We start from the raw sequence: 20,875 nt of genomic DNA, 5'->3' as shown, positions 1-20,875 counted from the left end.
TACGAATGCAGGGAGCAGGTGCAAGTTGGGCACAGGGTAGGAGTTTTACTCCATTGCAGGGCGCAATTTCAGTCATTCATCATAGGCTACTGTATCTAATGGCCAATGTCTTTTGATATGAGAGAAAACCCAGTGCAAACGTGGACAATGTGCAGAGTTTACATAGATCGTGACTGTAATTCTGTTAATAAAATCGACATAATTTACTCAGTTCAACATAAAAAGAGACTATTTAAGGCTATATATGTAATTAATAAAGAGATAAAACCATAGCAGTTGATTATTTTTTCTTATTAAGTGGATTTACTGTGATTCATTAAGTGCCCTATTGGTGCTCTTGTTTCCTTCCGCTGCCCATCCTACTCTAAATCCAAGTAAGTATCAGTTCAATCCTAATGCAGCTGAGGTGACAGCAGATTTTATAAAAAGCTGTTTGATCGCAAAGACTATTGATTATCTACTAAAATATAATTTTTCACTTTTTTGAAGTTTTTTGAGACATCTCTGGTGCTCAGATATTTTTCATTCAGGTCAAACTGTTAACACCAGTGTGCAAATCTTTTACTCTATGAACACGCTATATTAATTGCACAGGGCTTGAATAAGATCTCTTCCAGCTGCTATCCTGCTGACATGCCAATTCAAAGTCACTGGAGTCTAATGCAGAGATGCTAAATTAGGAGAAGCCAGGAGTATTCCATGGGACACTCTGGCCTTTTCTGCTGCTGCTGCTCTCTTGTAATATTAACAATGCTGCTGATCATGGCAGAAGCTAAAAGGTTCTTGGGGAAACAGCTGGTATTCAGGGAGCGAAGAGGGTCAAGATCTGAAGGTATTAAATGAAAAATGAATATTGTGTGGCATAATATCTACATTTAATATGTGGACTATGCATAGAGGTTAATGGATAAAATTGATGAGAGCACTCAAATGAACTGAAGAAAACTACACAGTCATACATTAGACAGCCAGTCTTACTTAATACAAACGGTTAGATAGCCAACCTTACTTAATACAGATGGTATGTATAAAAATATAACAATGAGAAGGTTGTGAATTTAGTTTGAAGTTCTGTGGTGACAAAGTATACTATCCTTTAGGATAATTGGTCGATTTAATACAGATACCCCAACCAAATAATAGCAAAGTATTAGTTTTATTGAAAAATAATATCATGAATTGGAGTGTTTTCTTTTTCTGAACTGAACTAGTACTTTATTTCATAGTTGCTAAGAATTTTTCTTGGTGTTACATCTATACACATAACAAAGTACATGGAATTAAACAACACAATATTCAATACCTGACATCATCACATTATATCCAGTAGTAATTAAAAATATCTGAAGTAGTGTGAACCGCTTTAGTTTGGGGTGTTCATAAGAAATGTAATTGGTTTGCTTCATGAAGTAAAAGTACATAATAAAAACAGTTGTAGCAAATAATCAAAATGTTAAAATCTGTGCTTCCATTTAAACGTTTAAAGCCTAAATATTCTTAATTGTAATAGAAATGTATCATTTTTCACCCTCTGATAGATATCCATGAAAGGCTAGATCTCTAGTAAAAGATCAAAAATAACATTGTGTTCTTAATCAATTACCCTGAAATAGTCTAAAACGTTACCACAAATGGTTATGTTTTAAATTAGGCATTTTTAACTTTCTGAAGGTATTAAATGAAAAATGAATATTGTGTGGCATAATATCTACATTTAATATGTGGACTATGCATAGAGGTTAATGGATAAAATTGATGAGAGCACTCAAATGAACTGAAGAAAACTACACAGTCATACATTAGACAGCCAGTCTTACTTAATACAAACGGTTAGATAGCCAACCTTACTTAATACAGATGGTATGTATAAAAATATAACAATGAGAAGGTTGTGAATTTAGTTTGAAGTTCTGTGGTGACAAAGTATACTATCCCAGTTTTGATGTCACTACACTGGTTGCCTGTGTCATTCAGGATTGACTTTAAAATACTGCTTATGGTTTATAAAGCCTTAAATAATCTCGCTCCATCTTATATATCGGAATGCCTGACACGTTATATTCCAAATCGTAACCTTTAGATCTTCAAATGAGTGTCTCCTTATAATTCCAAAAGCTAAACTTAAAAGAAGTGGTGAGGCGGCCTTCTGCTGCTATGCACCTAAAATCTGGAATAGCCTGCCAATAGGAATTCGCCAGGCAAATACAGTAGAGCAATTTAAAACACTGCTGAAAACACATTACTTTAACATGGCCTTTTATAACTTCACTTTAACATAATCCTGATACTCTGTATGTTCAATTCTTCATAATAACTATTCATGGTGGCTCTAAAATCCGCACTGACCCCTACTCTCTCTTCTGTTTCTTTTTCCGTTTTTTGTGGTGGCGCCTGCGCCACCACCACCTACTCAAAGCATCATGATGCTCCAACAATGATGGACTGAAAGCCAGAAGTCTACGTGACCATCATCATCAGGTCCTTCCATGAAAATATGATGATTTATGTTAGGTAGAATGCCCAGAGGGGACTGGGCGGTCTCTTGGTCTGGAACCCCTACAGATTTTATTTTTTCTCCAGCTTTTGGAGTTTTTTGTTTTTCTGTCCACCCTGGCCATCGGACCTTACTCTTATTCTATGTTAATTAATGTTGACTTATGTTTATCTTTTATTGTGTCTTCTATTACTCTATTCATTTTGTAAAGCACTTTGAGCTACATTTTTTGTATGAATATTTGCTATATAAATAAATGTTGATTGATTGATTGATTGGTTCTTAGAGGGCTCCAACCACCCGTAAAATATCAAATATAAACGACACTCCACATGCCTATATTACCAAGCCCCATGTTTTTTTCAATTTTGTGAAAAGAATAAAAAAATAACTTCTCGTATACCATCCGGGTCGGATGATGTGGCATGTACTGTACAACTTGAAGTCCTTATGATCATTTTTGCTTAAGTCATTTATTAATTTATTCTGTATCAGAAGGGGCTGACTTGCTGCACAAAGTATGGTCCAAATTGGTCTAAAATGAGGGTCTACAGTGTCATAAATAGGGAGCAATCTAAAATGCTTGACGTCCTGCACAGCCAGACATTAAAAGAAATCGAACGGAGGTGGTTTTGTCGTACTGGCGAGTTAGGAGGCGACAGACAAAAAGAAAAAAAAAAAACCTGAAGTGATTTCCAAAGTTTCTTATATATATGTATATAACACAGACATATAAAACAATATAGTGACGTAGAACAGAAACGGAATGGAATAAGCAAAGCTGTCAAAAGAATGTCAGTACTGCAAAGCCGTAAGCACAGCAGGTGCATAGAGCACAAGTTGGATCCACCCTTGCAAACGTCGCCTTAAGCAACTAAAGCTGTTCAATAACTGACCCTGACACCAGCCTTCTTTCTAGCCAAAACGTTCACATACACTTTAGACGGATTACATTACTAACACATGTGAAATGAATCGTATGCTTTTGTCAAATGTATATTTACATTGCTAAGCAACAGCACGATCAAAACGTGGATACGCAGGAAACGTAACGATAATAAATAATTTTCAGAGTGGCACAGCATGTCACCACAAAGTGGCCCTCTAAACCTGACAAAGAACACCGGTCCTCCAGCCTCCCCGAAACGCCTTGCTCGACTTCCTCCTCTCTTGTTCTGCCTGCTCGCTCGTTGATTGCTTGCTTGGTTACTAAGAGGAAGTGCAGCACAGCTACGAGAGAATTTAGAAAAAGGGGAGGGAGAGACTTGCAGATACCACAAAGTAAGTCGAATCTCTATTACTGACCCACTGGTCCGCTGTGTGTGTTCTCTGTCAGATGAAGCTGACCCGCAGACTTGAGAATGACAGGAGTCTTCTCATTGCGCAGGCGCAAGCAGAGTTTGCAGATGCTGTGGCTTTACGTTACTCATGACTGTTTTCTTATAACTAAATTAAAATGTCGAGTTATTTTGTAATGGTAAATTAACAGAAACCATTATTGGGCATGCTTTGGTATTAAATAAGTATGATGACAAAGTTGACGCAGCTTATTTTTTAGAAGAGAAATTTTAAAAGTATTGGGGCGTCTGAGCTGTGCAGCGGTTTAAAGTGACACACGTTTGTTAACCTTCCAGATATGTGCCAGGTGTAGTGCATCTACTTTTTTGTTACTGTGCTTGAAGTTTTGTAGATCTATCAAAAACACTCGGTCAAGTGCTTTTTTGCATGTTTCTGCCCCCTACACCAACAAAACTGTTTTGGGGAAGACAATTAACGCGCACATACAAGATCAAGACTTCCGTGATGGGAACCGTTTAATACTTTGCACTTAAAACCCTGAGGTTGTGATGGGCACTCGCGTAGCCCAGAATTCGTGACCCAGAGCAGAGGTAGGAGTCCCCCTTAAAACATTTACTTAGAACCCCGGTTTAATTTCCCATATGTAGCATTTTGACGCATTTAACGTTTTTTGAATGCTGTTTTTGACATAAGAAGCGCACGTCTTTTAAGGCTACGTTCACAGGTACGAGCTCAAAGTGACCGTATCCTCTTTATTGTGTCGTGGTGTGTGTGTGTGTTTTTGACTACTCACATAAATTTTGCGACCGATCCGATCGGTTTATCCTGAGTACACATGCGCAAAATTAATACAACAATTTTGTCGGACAGATACAAGCTAAAAGATCCTTATTGCTGCTCATATTTACATCATTTTAGTACATGATGTGCGTAAATTCGTTTGCCCAAGATGGCAAAGAGAATCAAGAAAGAAACAATAGCTGTGTTTGTTTGAACTTATTTATTCCTGACGGTGTTCTTTATGTACTTTAGATGCTACATAAGGAACAGCAAAGTCATTTTTCACTTGTTTGATTTTCTTCACAGTTATTGTTTTGGCAGTTTTAAACGATCATTTATTGTCATTAGTATTCTATATATTTCTATGACAACACAGACCCTTGTAAATCTGTGGTATGGGCTTGTTTACCGTGTAAGCCAAGAAAATTGAGGAGCCTGGTAATCGGGAATTGCCAAAGACTGAGGGAGAAGCAGTCCCTTCAGTATCCGACAAGTCAATAAAATGTTGGGGTAGATGGTTTGATGCATCATTGTCTGATACAAAGAATATTATGGCAATCAAGGCCTAAACTCTGGCAAGACTGGAAGCAATAAACAAGTCTGTGCTATCTGGCAAAGTTAAGGTATGGTTGTGGGGGCACACTCTCCTGGCCGTAATCATTTGGCATCTGACAGTATGCAATATTAGTTATGTACACTATGGAAAGCCTTGAGAGAACTGTAAGCTGACATGTCTTTCACTAGGAATTCCACCTTGTTTCTCTAATCTTTGCCTTTATAGGAGGTCAAACCAACTGCAGATCATCTTGTATTCAGTTGTGGAAGAATACAAAGTCAAAAAACCAGGCTGGTAGTGACCTTGAGAGACTCAAAGGATGAAAAGATAAGGGAAGCTGGCATTGTTACATGAACTGTTAGAAAATGGAAGTCACAACAAAGGGTGAAGGAAGTGAAAAGCAAGACCAAGAGATGAACAGATCTTTGGTACACCTTTAGTCAGTTGTCAGAACCTGGGCTTCACCCCAACAGAAGAATAGATCCCAGCTGATAGTGTCATCAGAGGGTCCATTTTTTAGAAAAGGTCCAAGCAGCAGAAGAGTAGGATAGGCAGACTTTAGTAGTCAGCCTAGGTTTTCAAGAAGACTGAAAAAAATGGGAGACCATGAGGCGGGGATTATCCTGGGAAGACATATGGCACTAAATGCCCCTGAGGCTCAAGTTCCTGTTGAGATCCATTTATGATTTGTTGACCCCAGTTTCAAACCTCCACAGATGTGGACTAATGGGGGACAAGAAATGCAAGCTTTGTAACTAGACAGAAACTTTGGAGCAGTTCCAGTCATCATGTAATCCAGCATGATTACGTTGTCAGGTTGCTGGGCAGAACTATCATAGAAACCAACCAGGTCACCAACATGACTCAGAGAATATTAATTACTAGCCATGTGCGCCCAACTACGTTGCGCGTGCTAAAGTTGTCTGTGAAGGGCTCCCTGTTTAAACGCGGCTGCCAGTCGTGAACTGGGCCCTTCGTCGCACAGCATTATGATTTTTTATAAGGGAAACAAAATTACAAAAGAAAACCCTTGGACATTGATTCGATAGGAACGGCCTACTCGGAATCACTGTCCGAATCGTAATTATGTGGGGGTGTAGGAGCATTTCTGCTTCTGTCCGTTCACAGTCCATCTCGTTTTCACGACGCTATCGTTTCCTCTCACGATATCTTCTCAACCTTTCTCCAATCTCGCAGGTTGCTTTTTGGCACTCCAAAGAGTAAGGCAATATACACGGAGCAATGGTTATAAAAGGGGGACACATAGGTATCCAGGCTCTTTAAAGCCTAAATAGGGATCACTTCACTGACATGTGAGCAAGCCACGGTACAACTGTGAGACGCACAGCACTCGCTGGCTACAGCGTAACAATAATAATTTCCAGAACGTGCTGTTACGTTGTCATTCATTTTACCCACTGTCTTTCTTTCATTTATATGTTACGTAGGCACGTACCTTTTATCTTTGACAATCTCATTCTCTAACCAGGCCTCAGGAGCTAACCAGCGTAACACTGTCTACCACCCCTTTCGTTATTCTGGCACATTGTTGACATCCGTGAGTAACAACAACGTACTAAACTGGAAGGTGGTCTACGCATGCGTGGAATTCGCGGACAAACAAAGATCAAGATCTAAATGAAGATCTCTTTAGTTAATTTAAAGCACAACAATTTGTTTAGTTTGAATGTCTGTGTTTTGAGGTGTGACCGGAGTACTACAGTTTTCAATAGTATAAGCCTGGTGGAGATTCTTAATGCAATGCCTATGTTTTAGCTGTCACTCTACTGCCATCTAGTGCTTCTTCTTAGATTAATTCATTCGCGGACAAACAAAGATCAAGATCCAAATGAAGATTATATATAGAGATGTTCATAGATGAAGGTACAAAACCCCCAAAGAGCACAGCAGCATCATTCCCAGTGACCTTGATATTAGACAACATAATTTGAATTTTTCCAGAAACTGTGCCATACACTCTTAGACATGCCATAGTGTTATGGTCACTTGGGTGCAGGAGAATTATAATGATAGAACTTGCAGTGTCCTGGAAAACCAGATGCAAGGAAGCATATGATGCATTCAGTAAAATATTCAGACCTTGGAGAGGAGCGTTGTCTACAGTATTAATGCACATGTATGAAGCTTTTTTTTTTTTTTTTAAAGAAAAAGGTCAATTTTATAGCAAATTTCTACCTTAACATACTTTACATACTTTTACATTTTAATAATGACTCGTTCTAACCCTGCACTTTTAATATGTGGTGACTTCAACCATGTCACTTTAGGAAGACCAATGTTTAAATTTCCATTAGTGTGTGTCTTGTTCCACTAGAGAAACTAACAAACTAAACTTGCTCTTTTCAAAAGTTAAAGATTTCTGTTAGTGTAAACATCTGGCACCTTTGGGCAGATCTGACCACAGCCTGATTTATCTGATTCCCAGGTACAAGCCATATTATTAGATGGCAACCTTTTACCACCAGGATAGTGAGGAAGTGTAACCTAGAGAATTTAAATGGCTCTGAATGACTCCTTTCAAATGAAAGTCTGGGACGTGATTGCGAGTCACATGGGAATGATATTAAGGGATTGAATTATAGACTATATTAACTTTTCTGTTGGCACTGTGGTAACCTCAAAGACAGTGCATTGCTTTCTAAGCAACAAGCACTGGATTACTAATAGGAGTTAAAAGGTCTCTGAATGAGAAAAAAAGAGAACCTTCAAATCCAATAACAGAATCTCTCAAGGACACACAGGGAGTGCTAAAGAAAAAGCTAAACTAAGGAAAGGAAGTTTACAAAGCTAAAGTAGAAAACAGACTTGCTCATAATAACACGAGCAATGTCTAGAAAGGATTGAACTTAGTTACTGGACTCGAGCAATCCAGGGCTCAGCTCCTAGAAGAGGATGTAGACAAAGCTAATGCCCTGAACCAATTTTTTAATGGATTTTCTCTCCTACTGCCACCTTCTTCCAATGACCTGTCACTCCTCACCATCCCTACTATATTAACAACTCCTTCCACGTCACCTGGAATGGCCAGTGTGGAGACCAAGTGGAGCCTGTCACCTATTCAGTGTGTCCCTAAAGCCCCTTGTGGAAAACATCCTGCATTGTTCCTGTTCCAAAAATGGCATTTGCCACTTCACCTAATGACATTAAGCCAGTGGCACTTGCAACTCACATCATGAAAAACTTTTAAGAGGCTGGTTCTGGACTATATGTGACCTATTGTGGTAGACCACTTGGATTGAATGATGTTTGCCTATTGGACAAAGGAGTGGAGTGGAAAATATAATTATCTGTTTACTCCACAAGACTTTTTCTCACCTGGACAAAGCTGGCAGCACTATGAGGAATATGTTTTTCTATTTCTCCAGTGCCTTCAGTACCATCCAGTCATCCCTGTTAAGGGGTAAGCTCAGAGATACGCAGGTGAATGAGCCCAGAGTATCCCGGGTAATGAACTATCTGTTGGGCAGTCTGCAGTTTGTGAGTCTGAAGGACTGTTTTTCTGATATGGATGTGTGCAGCAGTGGAGTGCAACAAAGAACATTCCTGTCTCATTTTCTCTTCACTTTATACACATTTTAAAGCAGTTAATACCCAACTTTAAGGGGATATGATGCTATGCAGCATCATCTGTATATTTTTTGGCTAGGATAAAGAAGAAAAAAAGAGGATCTTTGGTAGATTGTTTTTGCTAATAACATGTTCAAAACATGACTTTTCACCAGTTTCTTCCTGCTAGTCATCCAAGAATGTTATCATCTCACAGCTTTTTTTTTTGTCACTTTTGATCTTGTGTCTTTTAATCTGCATTTCTGCACCTATCCAAAGAGCTTTTCCTCTTGGACTTTTTATTTTTTTGAAGAATCCTCTTTACAAGCATGCAGTTTTCATCTTTTGCTTGGAAGACATGTTCATTTTATTTTCTTGCCACTTTGTTCCATTTGTGTTCTACCACATTTACATTTTAACTAGCTAACTTTCTACTTCCTTCTTTTCTCCTTAATGTATATGTCTGAGCACTTTGTAATTCTACGCCAAATCACTGGTATTTTACTGATGTCTGTGATTTCTTTTCACAGGTTTTTCGCTTTTTGAGTTTAATTTTGCCCATTGCAAATTTGGCTTCACTCTCATGTTTTCTACAATAAGGAAAAAAGTAACCTTTTTGGCCATTTCTCTGTCCCTTTTAATATTTATCTTATTTATTTCTTTAATCTAATTCTTTTTTGATTCTTGTTGCTTTTGACTATGTCAGATTGAGCATCACGTCATAATTTTTGCTCACAGTGTTTTCTTTCTACGTTAATAATAGTTGCAGAATCATTTGAGGCAGTTTTTGAGAATTTTTGAGTTAATGCTAAGATGTTTTTGTTACATGTTCGGTGTTCATAGCAAAAGTATAAACGTTATGCTTTGCCTTACTTTAGTGGGAGATTTATGGGCAGCAGCTCTGTGATGCAGCAATTCAACTTAATTTTAGGCTTGAGTATCATTCATATACTGTTGACTTCCTTTATTTTTATATCAATTTTGTTAGATGGCTCATGTTTCTAAGTACAGTTCAGTGACTTGCTGTAGTATATTGTGGCATCTCTCTCTTTCTCTCTCTCTCTCTCTCAAACAAATCAGATCAGTGCATGGTTTTCCTTAATTTTTCACAAATTATGTTTTGCAATGTTGGTTCTAAAAGTAGTTAAAACAGTTGAGTAATGTGGTATTTCTGCTGTTAGCTGGCATTGTAGCACAATGTATAATAAAACATATTGTAGTATAGTCTTTTAGCAAACTGTTGAACGGTGGTCTTTGCATTATTTTATTTTTTTTGTAAAGAATTTTTTATTTTGTCATACAAATAATGCAACTAAAAAGTAGAAGGCATTTTCATATTCAAATATTGAAGAAAAAAAACCCTCCATCCAAAATCCACCCCACCCCACCCCAGAGCTATTTAAAAAAGTAGATACTAAATTAGGACTGGTGGTACACACGGTCAATGACAGGGACCAGGGGCCCACATGTCCGGTTGGGGAAAGAAATCTAATAGAAAAGTGTCAGATTTATATCAAGGATTTGCAACCAGCTATGACTTGATCAGGAAAATAGTATTTTCCTATTTACTAATAATATGCATAGGTACCCTGTTAATCCGAATGGCCGACAGTTCTAATAATGGTAGACTGTAAAAAGAGGACAGACAGAGAAAGTGACAGACATTGGAATCTTCCATTGGAAGACTATTAAGACTTTGTCCGCTATTGTGGCCAGTGAAATAATGTGCTGGTTGTGAAGAGAAATCTAACAGAAGTAGAGTGGAAGGAGAGCAAGGAATAGAGAGAGAGAAAGAGAGGTAAGATGGAGGAGAGGGCCTTAGCAATTGAAGCCCAAAGAACAGCAACATTGGGACATTGCCAAAACGTGGAGAAAGGAGCTCTGTGCATTAAGGGCACACTGATGGCAGAGTGAATCAAGGGCTAAGCCCATCAGGAAGCTCTCCCTAGTGTAATAATCAATCAATCAATCAATCAATCAACATTTATTTATATAGCACATATTCATACAAAAAAATGTAGTTAAAAGTGCTTTACAAAATGAATACAAAAATAGAAGACACAATAAAAAATAAACATAAGTCAACATTAATTAACATAGAATAAGAGTAAGGTCCGATGGCCAGGGTGGACAGAAAAAACAAAAAAAAAACTCCAAAGGCTGGAGAAAAAAAATAATAATAAACTCTATGGACAAATTTTTATTGGATTTGTTGGTGGTTAGAGTTTCTAGAAGAATTTTAAATATATATTCCAGCACAATGGTGTTGATAAGGAACGATCTCTGATCCATTTTTGAGTGACTGGGATAGATGTAGTTATGGAGTCACGAAGTTGAGTGTACAGTGCAGAAATGCATTTAGTGGAACACGAGGGTGAGAAAACGTGATCAAATAATGGGTGGCTGAGAATGTGGGCAGAATAACTTACTCTACATGTCCTGAAAATAGATTTAACCTGTATATACAAAAAAAGGAGGAAGGAGAAATAGAATTTTTTTCTTTCAGCGACCAAAAAAAAGTAAGCCCAGTTCCATCAAACTAATCGGCAAGTGTGCTGATACCACTAGAAGTCCAAATTGTGAAAGAGATGGGTCACCCACCAATGTTAAGAGAGCTGTTGTGAAACAATGGTGTGAGGGAATCCCAACGTGGTGTGGAGCCAAGGTGCTTACTACTTTGTGACAAACATGCAAAACGTAATTTATGAGATGATTATATTTGCCAGCTCGCTTTTTTGTTTTAAATCTAATAAATGGTAGGCGCTGAAGAGCGTGGGAGGAAGCAAGATTTGTTTCTATAATTAGCCAGGATTGGGGGGTGGGGGTATATGTTGGGGGTTCAGCCATAGGGATAGCAGATAAACAACATATGCCCAATGGTACATTTCAAAATCTGGAAGGGAGATATCTCCACCCGTCCTGGATCTAATCAACAAGGAGTGTTTGATAGCAGGGCTGTTGCCGCTCTATAGAAAGGAGCTGATAGCTGATCTGAAATGGATCCAAAAAGAGGACGGTGGGGGAAGAGAGAGAGCGAGAGTTTATTCCAGGACTGCATTGGTTGTTTTACTGCATTAAACACAGGTCTTTGCATTGTTAATAGAGCAAAATTGAAAAAAAAAATAATGACATGATTTATTATTGTACAACTTATAGTCTTGTGAGCTGTATTGTAACCAAAAAAAACCCAACTTTTTAATAAAAAAAAAAGTACTTACATGAACTTATGTTGTCATGATGCTTGCAACTTTCCAGTTATGTCTTTCTTCTTTGTTTTTGTTAATTGCTTTTTGGCTCAAAAGATTTTCAGTATATATCTGAGCAAATTGAAATATATAATTTATGGTAAATTAGTATACATTTAATCCTGTGTTAAGCCTGCTGCCCTTTTTCTAGTGTTGAGTTTGAGGGTTTTACAGAGAGAATTTTTAACTTAATATGGAAACCTGCATTTTAGTACATTGGGGTGAGCTATGTCCCCAGTGACTTGTTCATTTATTCATCATGTTGCTCTTTATGTGCTGCCACCGTTAGCTTGTGCACCCAAGCAGAAAAATACATGTAATTAAAATGGATAATCGGGGACTTAAAAAGCTTATTTTTTAAATACTGCATGACATCCATCCTGATTAAATAGGCCTATAATAAATGCATTGATGCTGCAGGAGTGTGTGTTATTTATTTATTTATTTTGCATATCTTGGACGTTATTGGAGATCTGCAATACAGGTTGATTTTAAAGTTAGAATCTTGGCACAAATTAAGGAAGGTAATGACCAGTTGGCCAATTATCTTCGTTATTAGTATGCAGCATGAAAGTCAATGTCATTTTGAAGTTGACAGTGCAGTATGTTGATTTTTTTTTCATCAAGATGCAGTTTAACCACCCTCCATTGGTTTGTGCTTGTTGCCTCATTAAACTGTTATGATGCATTCACTTACATGATTCCATATATTTTTCCGTACATACTTTAATTATAATAACTTTATTCGCTCTGTGGTATGTTAGATGTTTTCCAGTTTGATATCCAGTTAATTTTTCTGAATTTATTTTTTTTAAAGTTGTATTGCATGTAGGATTAGGCAGTGATTAGATCTGCTGCATTAACATGGCAGAATCATGGTTTATATTCCAGCCCAGTTACGGTTCATTCTTTCAAATCTTCTTTTCTTTTTTTAAACTGGTTCTCTGGTTTCATCTCATAACTGAAAAAATATTTTAGGTTCATTACTGACCCTGCATTGACTTATTGGTGAATTTGAATGAATGTTGTCTGTAGTGCACTGGTAACCTGGCCATGTTTGGTTTCCGCCTTGCACTTGATGGAGCCAGAATAATGTTTGGACTTCCCCTGACCTTGTTTTTTAAAAGGCAGATTCATGAAACTGATGTATGTATTTAATTTAAAACATTTTGGGACTGAGAAATGAACATAAAAAAGAAATTAATAGCCTCATCATCCTCTTTAATAAAACCCCGTGTGCGTCCAGGTGTCCATGTGTGTGTGTGTCTTCTGGTGAAGTGCGTATGCGCAGGTCCGCGTCACGCATCATCGCACCGTGCCCCGCCCATGTGCACGGACACTGGAAGCTGGGCACACAGTGAACGGCCTTGCCGCGGCCGCACATGATAAGCAAATAAAGCACAAACACTGGAAGCTGGGCACATAGTGAATGGCCTAGCCGCGGCCGCACATCATTGCTGGGGAGAGTGCTGATTGGTTAGTCATGACTGCGCACATAAAATCCATTGCTGGGGAGACGCCACACATACAATAATCAGCTGCACGCCACCACAGATTAAAATACTTGCTGGGGAGATGCCACAGGCACGATTATCAGCTACACGCCACATATTACATCAGTTGCTGGGGACACTCAAAGCCAGTATTACAGGCATTTTACGGAAATACGAACCAGCATTACTGCGAGAGAAAATTAAAGGCACACAATACAGTGACACATATTACAGCAACATACAAGCCAGTATTACTGTAAGAGAAGATATTGTGCACGTATCTACTATCAACATGCCCCCCAAAAAAAGGACACGTCAAGTAGGACAAAAGACACAGACAATCAAATCCTATATAAGCAACATCTCCTGGAAGAACAATCATCTCAACAAGTAAACATCAACAAAAGAAAGGCTGAAAGACAAAGAAAAATACAAGCAAATACATTGATTGAAGAAAAAGAAAATGAGCGTCAGAAAAACGCTAAAAGAGAAAGACTCACAAGAGTAAACCTTAGAAAAAGTTGGCATTAGTAGAGCACTTTAAAACACTGCTGAAAACATATTACTTTAACATGGCCTTTTTATAACTTCAATTTAACTTAATTTAACTTAATCCTGATACTCTGTATGTTCAATTATTCATAATAACTATTCATGGTGGCTCTAAAATCGGTACTGACCCCTACTCTCTCTTCTGTTTCTTTTTCCGGTTTCTCTGTGGTGGTGGCCTGCGCCACCTCCACCTACTCAAAGCATCATGATGCACCAACAATGATGGATGGATTAAAAGGCAGAAGTCTACGTGACCATCATCATCAAGTCCTTCCGTGAGAACTCAAAATCCAAAGAGGACTGTTTCATTTATGTTAGGTAGAATGCCCAGAGGGGACTGGGCGGTCTCATGGTCTGGAATCCCTACAGATTTTATTTTTTTCTCCAGCTGTCTGGAGTTTTTTTTTGTTTTTTCTGTCCCCCCTGGCCATTGGACCTTACTCTTATTCTAAGTTAATTAATGTTGACTTATTTTGTTTTCTTATTGTGTGTTTTTCTATTCTTCATTATGTAAAGCACTTTGAGCTACTGTTTGTATGAAAATGTGCTATATAAATAAATGTTGTTGTTGTTGTATTTACTTGCCAGAACCAGTATTCAGCCACGGTCAGTTATATGTTGCATTATCAAGAGTTAGAAGTTTTCCAGATGTTGGTGTCAAGGTTCTAGATTTTGCCAAAATTTGACAGAGTATTTACAAGAAATGTTGTCTATAATGAAATTTTATAGAAACATTTCATGAGGTAAAAAAATAGAAATTTTTTCCTAAATATCTTCTTCAGATATTGTGTATTACAGATTGTTAACAAAGTTTTACACTAAGGCAATATTAATTATACTTACAGTATTGTCATATACGTGTCTATTTTATTTTTATTATTATTTTACTTTAGGCTTCTTGCAAAAATATTTTTGACAAAACAAAATTAAGACAAGAAACAGAATGAGGTCAGGGTCCCTTGCCATTTAATATAGACTGTTCCTACTAATGTTTATGCTCTACTGTTCTAGCGCCCGTTATTGTAATGGCTTTAATGTCTAGTAGGAATATAAAGTATAAATAAAGAAAATGGCTTTAGTGTATGTTATGTTTCTTTTCCTGTTAATGCTTGGGGTTCCACGGTCTTATTCCAGTTTACCTTATTATGTCCTGTGTCGTAGTTGTAGCAGTTGTTGCATTGTTAAAACTTCCATGTTTGGCCATTTTAAACAGTGTGAACAATTCCTGCACTGGCATCTTGAAGTTTATGCTCCATAAATACTTATCTAGTATATTACTTCATTCAAGATTTTACTTTTACTAAGCTCTGTGTATAGCAAGAACATAAAGGAAAAATCAATTTCATGTTAGTAGAAAATTCATTCATAAAGACAAATGTTTACTTTCAAAAAATGTAATTATTTTGATTAAGCATTTAACCATTATTTAAATTACTTACTAATTATGCAAACGTATAGGATTTTGTGCAATCTGTTATTAACTCATAGTGTTTACACTGAGAGAGAATAATTAACAATGATAGAAAAAACAAAGAAACAAGGCATTAATATTTATAAAGTAAACAAGTCATTTTGTAAAATATGCATTTGGTAATGCAATGTATTCTAGGTAGTTGGAACACATATGTTGTGTTGATCAAAGTTGGTTTACTGAACTTCTGAAATAAATCTGCTTTGGCTTTTGAGTATTAAATGCAATTCTTAGTGCATTTGTTTGCTGATACTTCATAATTTTCCTTTGGTAAAGAGCTGTCATTTACATTGATGTCAAAGAACTGCTAGAACTAGTCTAGCAGAGATTTTTATAGTTAGCTTAAGTACTTAAAAGCTGAAACGTAAAACAGTATGTATAGACAAATACAAAAATAAAAATAGTGGCAATATTGCGATCCATATTTTTATTGCCGTATATTGGTTGAGGCACTACTTACAAACTCATGACTTAATAAAGAACGAAAAAAAAAAATGTCTGTTTGTGCCATGTGTAAACCGTAATGTTTTCGGAACAGAAGTGTATTCATGTATTAACAATGTCTGAAAACAGTTTTTTACATTGTGTATTACATTACCAGGCCTTTTTCATAATTGTTTATTTTTAATTCCTTTTTGAAGGCCTCATAGAAAGTCACTGTAAATGAACATATAATTCTAATGCTTGTCAGTAAAATTTAGTGTATTAATTTCACATATTTATCAGCATTGCATTTTTTTACCCAAATGGGAAAAGTTGAGTGTATTACTCAAACAGCAACATGCTTGTGTCATACAAACTCATTTGCTATAAGTATGATGTAGTATGTAAACCAGTCCTTCTGCCATCCATTCCTTGCAGTTCAGGCTTTTGAACAGTATAACCTGAGCTTACAAATGCTTAACAAGTACAGGAACACATCTGTGTGGGGAGCAGTAAGTTATTTTCACATCATAGTTTTATTGTCTAGACATGGATACATGCCAGCACCTGACAGACATGTTCTAGTGCGCTGTGTACACTGTGCTATATATTGAAGCCTTGTTCTTTTTTTATTTAATATCCATAACTTTATTCACTTGGGTATTTGCATATTTTATTTTGAAATGTCTAAAAGCTGAGGGCTCTTAAGGGCTGGATTAAATCTTACCTACAATTGTCACAAGGCAGAAACCAGTAAATTACAAAATGTTGGTCTAAGATGCATGTTTTCGGGATGAGGAATGAAACTGAAGTGTCTGGGTAAACGGCAATGCTAGTGATGAGAACAGGTAAGGTTCACTCAGAATGTACCTAAGGTGGGATTTGAACCCAGGCCAGCGAAGATAGATGGTATTGTCCAACCCAGATTAACAGTAAACTTTACAAATCTTGTTTAAATAAAAAGCTATTGTGGAATACAGGTCTTTGTCTGAGTTATTTGGGAAGTAAAAGGTATTAGGTTTTACTTGCACAAAAAGCATTTTAGATTGTGTGAGTCTTTTTATATTTGGCTTGTCATTGATACAGACATCACTTAAGTAAAAATGACGCAGTAACTACTGCTTATGCTTTGAAAATGTACCAAATTTAGTTCAACGATATTGAACAACATTACTGCAAACAACATAGTGAGTTTCAAGAAAATCTCTAAGTGTAAATTTCAGAAAAAAACAAACAAAAAAAATTTATAAGTAGCTTTTTTCTAGTTAAGTTTTAAAAAAGCGAACTTGCATTAACTATGGAGCAATAAAACTTGTCTTCCACAAATAAAACGTAATATAAGTTTTTTTTTTTTTTAATTTATTACTGGTATGATTATGTTCATATTGCTTACTACACGTCAATATTGCTGCTACTTCTTTGTCTTGTCTTTGCACAATGTCTTATTTGTGTTTTAATTTTAAATTTAAATTCTACTTTTAATTTATTTGCACTTTATGTTGTTACACTGTGGACCCTAAGCTTCGCAAATTTGTTTATCTCTAAACTTGTATATGGTTAAGATTACAATAAAGTTCGCTTTGACATTTTGACTTTGACAAGTTAGAACATTTCATTTTCACTTTTCATGAAATGACTTCCTGACTTCTGAACTTATTTTCTGAATTTATTTTTTGTACTTCAGAAAGCAGGCAGAACAATTATTTGGAGTGAAACTTTGGAACTGGTTAATGCAGAGTAACCTATGGCTTTTCCTTCTGAATTGAATTGCTGATTGTGTAAAGTTGAGCTGAGTTATCATCGGAAGTAGCTGAATCTGCAGTATGTAAAATAGACCAACTTTCTATTTACATGTTAGTTTGTTTACCCTTGAAATGAAACGGTTAAATAGTGAGGCGACAGTACAACACAGATTATTAACATATCTAAGACTTCTGTTTAAATTTGCTTGGTAATTTGGTAGTCGTTGAGTAACCCCTTTGGTTAAGTTTACTTTAAATGACTGTGGCATTTTCTTTGCTTAGCCGTCAGCAGAAGCAAAAAATTATTTTGCCATCAGCCAGAACTGATTTTGTTATTTGTGTGCTTCAAGGAATCTCATTTTACAGATCATGTTCTTTGTCTCTCATTTCTATAAAAAGTGTATAATAAATACCTGAGGACCAACAAAAATAGTATAGTGAAAGTAGCAACAAGGTCATCCAGTACTAGTGATGAGAAGTAGGATTATCTTGTCTGCCATGTCTTGTTTTGTATTAACATATATATGATGAATTTGTAATGTCAGAAATGATGCACAAGTTCACAAAATGTGATATTTATTCTTTGAAATGCAGTGGATACTTGTCAGATTTTAGTTTGGCCTCCATACAAAATTTCACTTAAGCACTTGAGGGCTTTACACTATCTCAACAAAGTTTTTATTTTGCCAAGGTTAAAAAACTCATGGAAACTGAAAGCAGTAGGGATCAGGCTGATGACAGCCATGTGGCAGAATATGACACTTTTGTATAGCCTTTGGATAACAAGCAGAGCTGTCTGACACATGAACTTGTGTTTGATGATTCTTAGTGGCAGCATGTGAAGATAGTTTAGGTATTTTTGTTTTAAAATTTAAACAACAGAGTAGCCTTTATATTTATGACTTTAATTGCCCTATTCCAATAACATTAGATTTTTTTTATCAGGAATTGTGTGTTAAACAACTTGGACCAATTTTCTTTTACGAGGAGAATGAAACAGATTTATGAATATATACTTGTGAAGTGCCTTAAGAATAAAATATCATTTGAAATCATTGGTAATTCTCAAAAACACATAGGTACACATAGAGAAAAGGAAAACTATTTTTAGTAGGGCCTTTTTTTACCCATCACTCACACACATAACAATTTTGTTTTGTAGTATTATGGACTTTACCGCAATGTCAAGTGTAAAATGGTTCCTCGTATTGTTTACATTTACATATTAAGGAAATATTTGCTAGGATGGGCAGCCACCTAAGCAAACCTACAAGGATCAAGAAGTTGTTAAAAGTATCCTGGGACCTCATCTATAACGCCGTGCGTAGAGCTCGCAGTATATCATGGTGTAAGCACAAAAGCCGAAATGTGCTTACGCACAGAAAAATCCAGATGCAGGAATCTGTGCGTACTCCAACTTCCATGTTCTTCCGCTACATAAATCCCGATCAGCGTGAAAAATAACGCTCGTGCACGCGCTTTATGTAACGCCCCAACTCCTCCCAGAATTACGCCTCTTTGAATATGCATGAATGCAATGAATATAAATCGCCCTTAAGCTCAGCCTTCTGTGAAAAGACAATGGGAAAAGCACAGGGGAAAATATAAGAATTTCAGCGAATACCAAGTGGAGGCAAAAGAAAAACATACTATTTGTTCAAATAAACTGTGGTATAATCAACAAAAGGAAGTTGATCGAGTGACATAGCGTGTTGGAGAAACTTGAAAGCTCATGTTCACAAAATCGCACAGTGCCGGAAATAAAAAGGAAGTCGCATATCAAAGTCGCTGTGAAAAGGTGAGTTGTAGCCCACTGTCTGAGTGTCATATGAAAGCTTATTAGGGTACAGAGAAAAAAAGGCACACAGTAAGGAAAAAGCACGAAATGTCAACTTCAATCTCGACATTTCCACTTTAATCATGTAGTTTATTTTGTCATTAAAGTAGAACATCATAAACACATCTTAAAATCGTTTAATTAACCAGTTTCTCAAATCATATTGTAATTAAAGTAGCACGTTAAATGCTTTGTTTTGTATTTGATCTTCTACTCGTATGTGATCTATGTGTGTGAATCACTACTTGCTTCTTAAACCAGCTCTCTTCCTCCAACTGGACACAGAATTTATTACATTCGTGATATTACAGCTCTCTGAATAACTAAAATACTGAGATGTATACATGACATCATTTTTATGATGATAGGAGTTAAAGCACGTTATTAAACATGGCTTTCACGTTGCAGTGATTGTGTGCGATCTTCGATGAAATAATTTATTGCAGCAGTAATCAGGGGTGGCTCTAGGCTTGTGGTGGCCCTGGGCAGAGGAAGAATCGGTGGCTCCTTCGCCCGCCAATGTCAGTAAGGTAGCTTATGCACGGTGGATGGCCACGTCCATTGCAGACACTGCATAGCCGCCTCGTGCTCGTGACACAAGCAATTAACTTTTGCCGAAATTTGTCGCTGTGTTTTTAGCTGTGTTGTTATTTTCTCTTTCTGTTTTATATTCAATATATATTGGCGTAGCCGCCACTGCAGTCCTTGCTTTTCTTTTCACCACACAATCAGCTCTGTAATAGAAGTTAAGCCATCTGTAAGCTTAGAGCGCTGATTCTTCAAAACGTTTAAGGAACATTGAAATATCTTCGTAGTATACTCAGCAAAAAAAGAAACGTTCCTTTTTCCAGGACTGTGTATTTCAACAATAATGTTTTAAAAATCCAAATAACTTTCCAGATCTTCATTGTAAAGGGTTTAAATAATGTTTTCCATGCATGTTCAATTAACCATAATCAATTAATTAACATGCACCTGTGGAATGGTCGTTAAGACCTTAACAGCTTACAGAAAGTAGGCATTTAAGGTCACAGTTCTAAAAACACAGGACACTAAAGAGACTTGTCTACCGACTGTGAAAAACACCCAAAGAAAGATGCCCAGGGTCCCTGCTAATCTGCGTGAACGTGCATTAGGCATGCTGCAGGGAGGCATGAGGACTGCTGATGTGGCTAGGGCAATAAATTGCCATGTCCGCACTGTGAGACGCCTAAGACAGCGCTACAGGGAGACAGGAAGGACAGCTGATCATCCTTGCAGTGGGAGACCCCGGATCTCAATCCCATTGAGCACGTCTGGGACCTGTTGGATCGCAGGGTGAGGGCTAGGGCCATTACCCCCAGAAATGTCCAGGAACTTGCAGGTGCCTTGGTGGAAGAGTGGGGTAACATCTCACAGCAAGAACTGACAAATCTG

General features: G+C 37.0%; 1 protein-coding gene across 5 annotated transcripts in view; it reads left to right on the top strand.

Moving 5' to 3' along the window:
• Positions 1–3,713: 3,713 nt before the first annotated feature.
• enox2 (ecto-NOX disulfide-thiol exchanger 2) overlaps positions 3,714–20,875 on the top strand; it is a 918,217-nt gene continuing 901,055 nt past the window's right edge. For all 5 annotated transcript variants that reach the window (XM_039765983.1, XM_039765987.1, XM_039765986.1 and 2 more), the window contains exon 1: positions 3,714–3,775. The gene's annotated coding sequence lies outside the window, so the exon portion shown is untranslated. The remainder of the gene's footprint in view (positions 3,776–20,875) is intronic.

The sequence above is a fragment of the Polypterus senegalus genome, chromosome 10, assembly GCF_016835505.1.
Source record: "Polypterus senegalus isolate Bchr_013 chromosome 10, ASM1683550v1, whole genome shotgun sequence".
Lineage (NCBI taxonomy): Eukaryota > Metazoa > Chordata > Cladistia > Polypteriformes > Polypteridae > Polypterus > Polypterus senegalus.
This window is presented reverse-complemented; position numbering and strand designations above follow the sequence as displayed.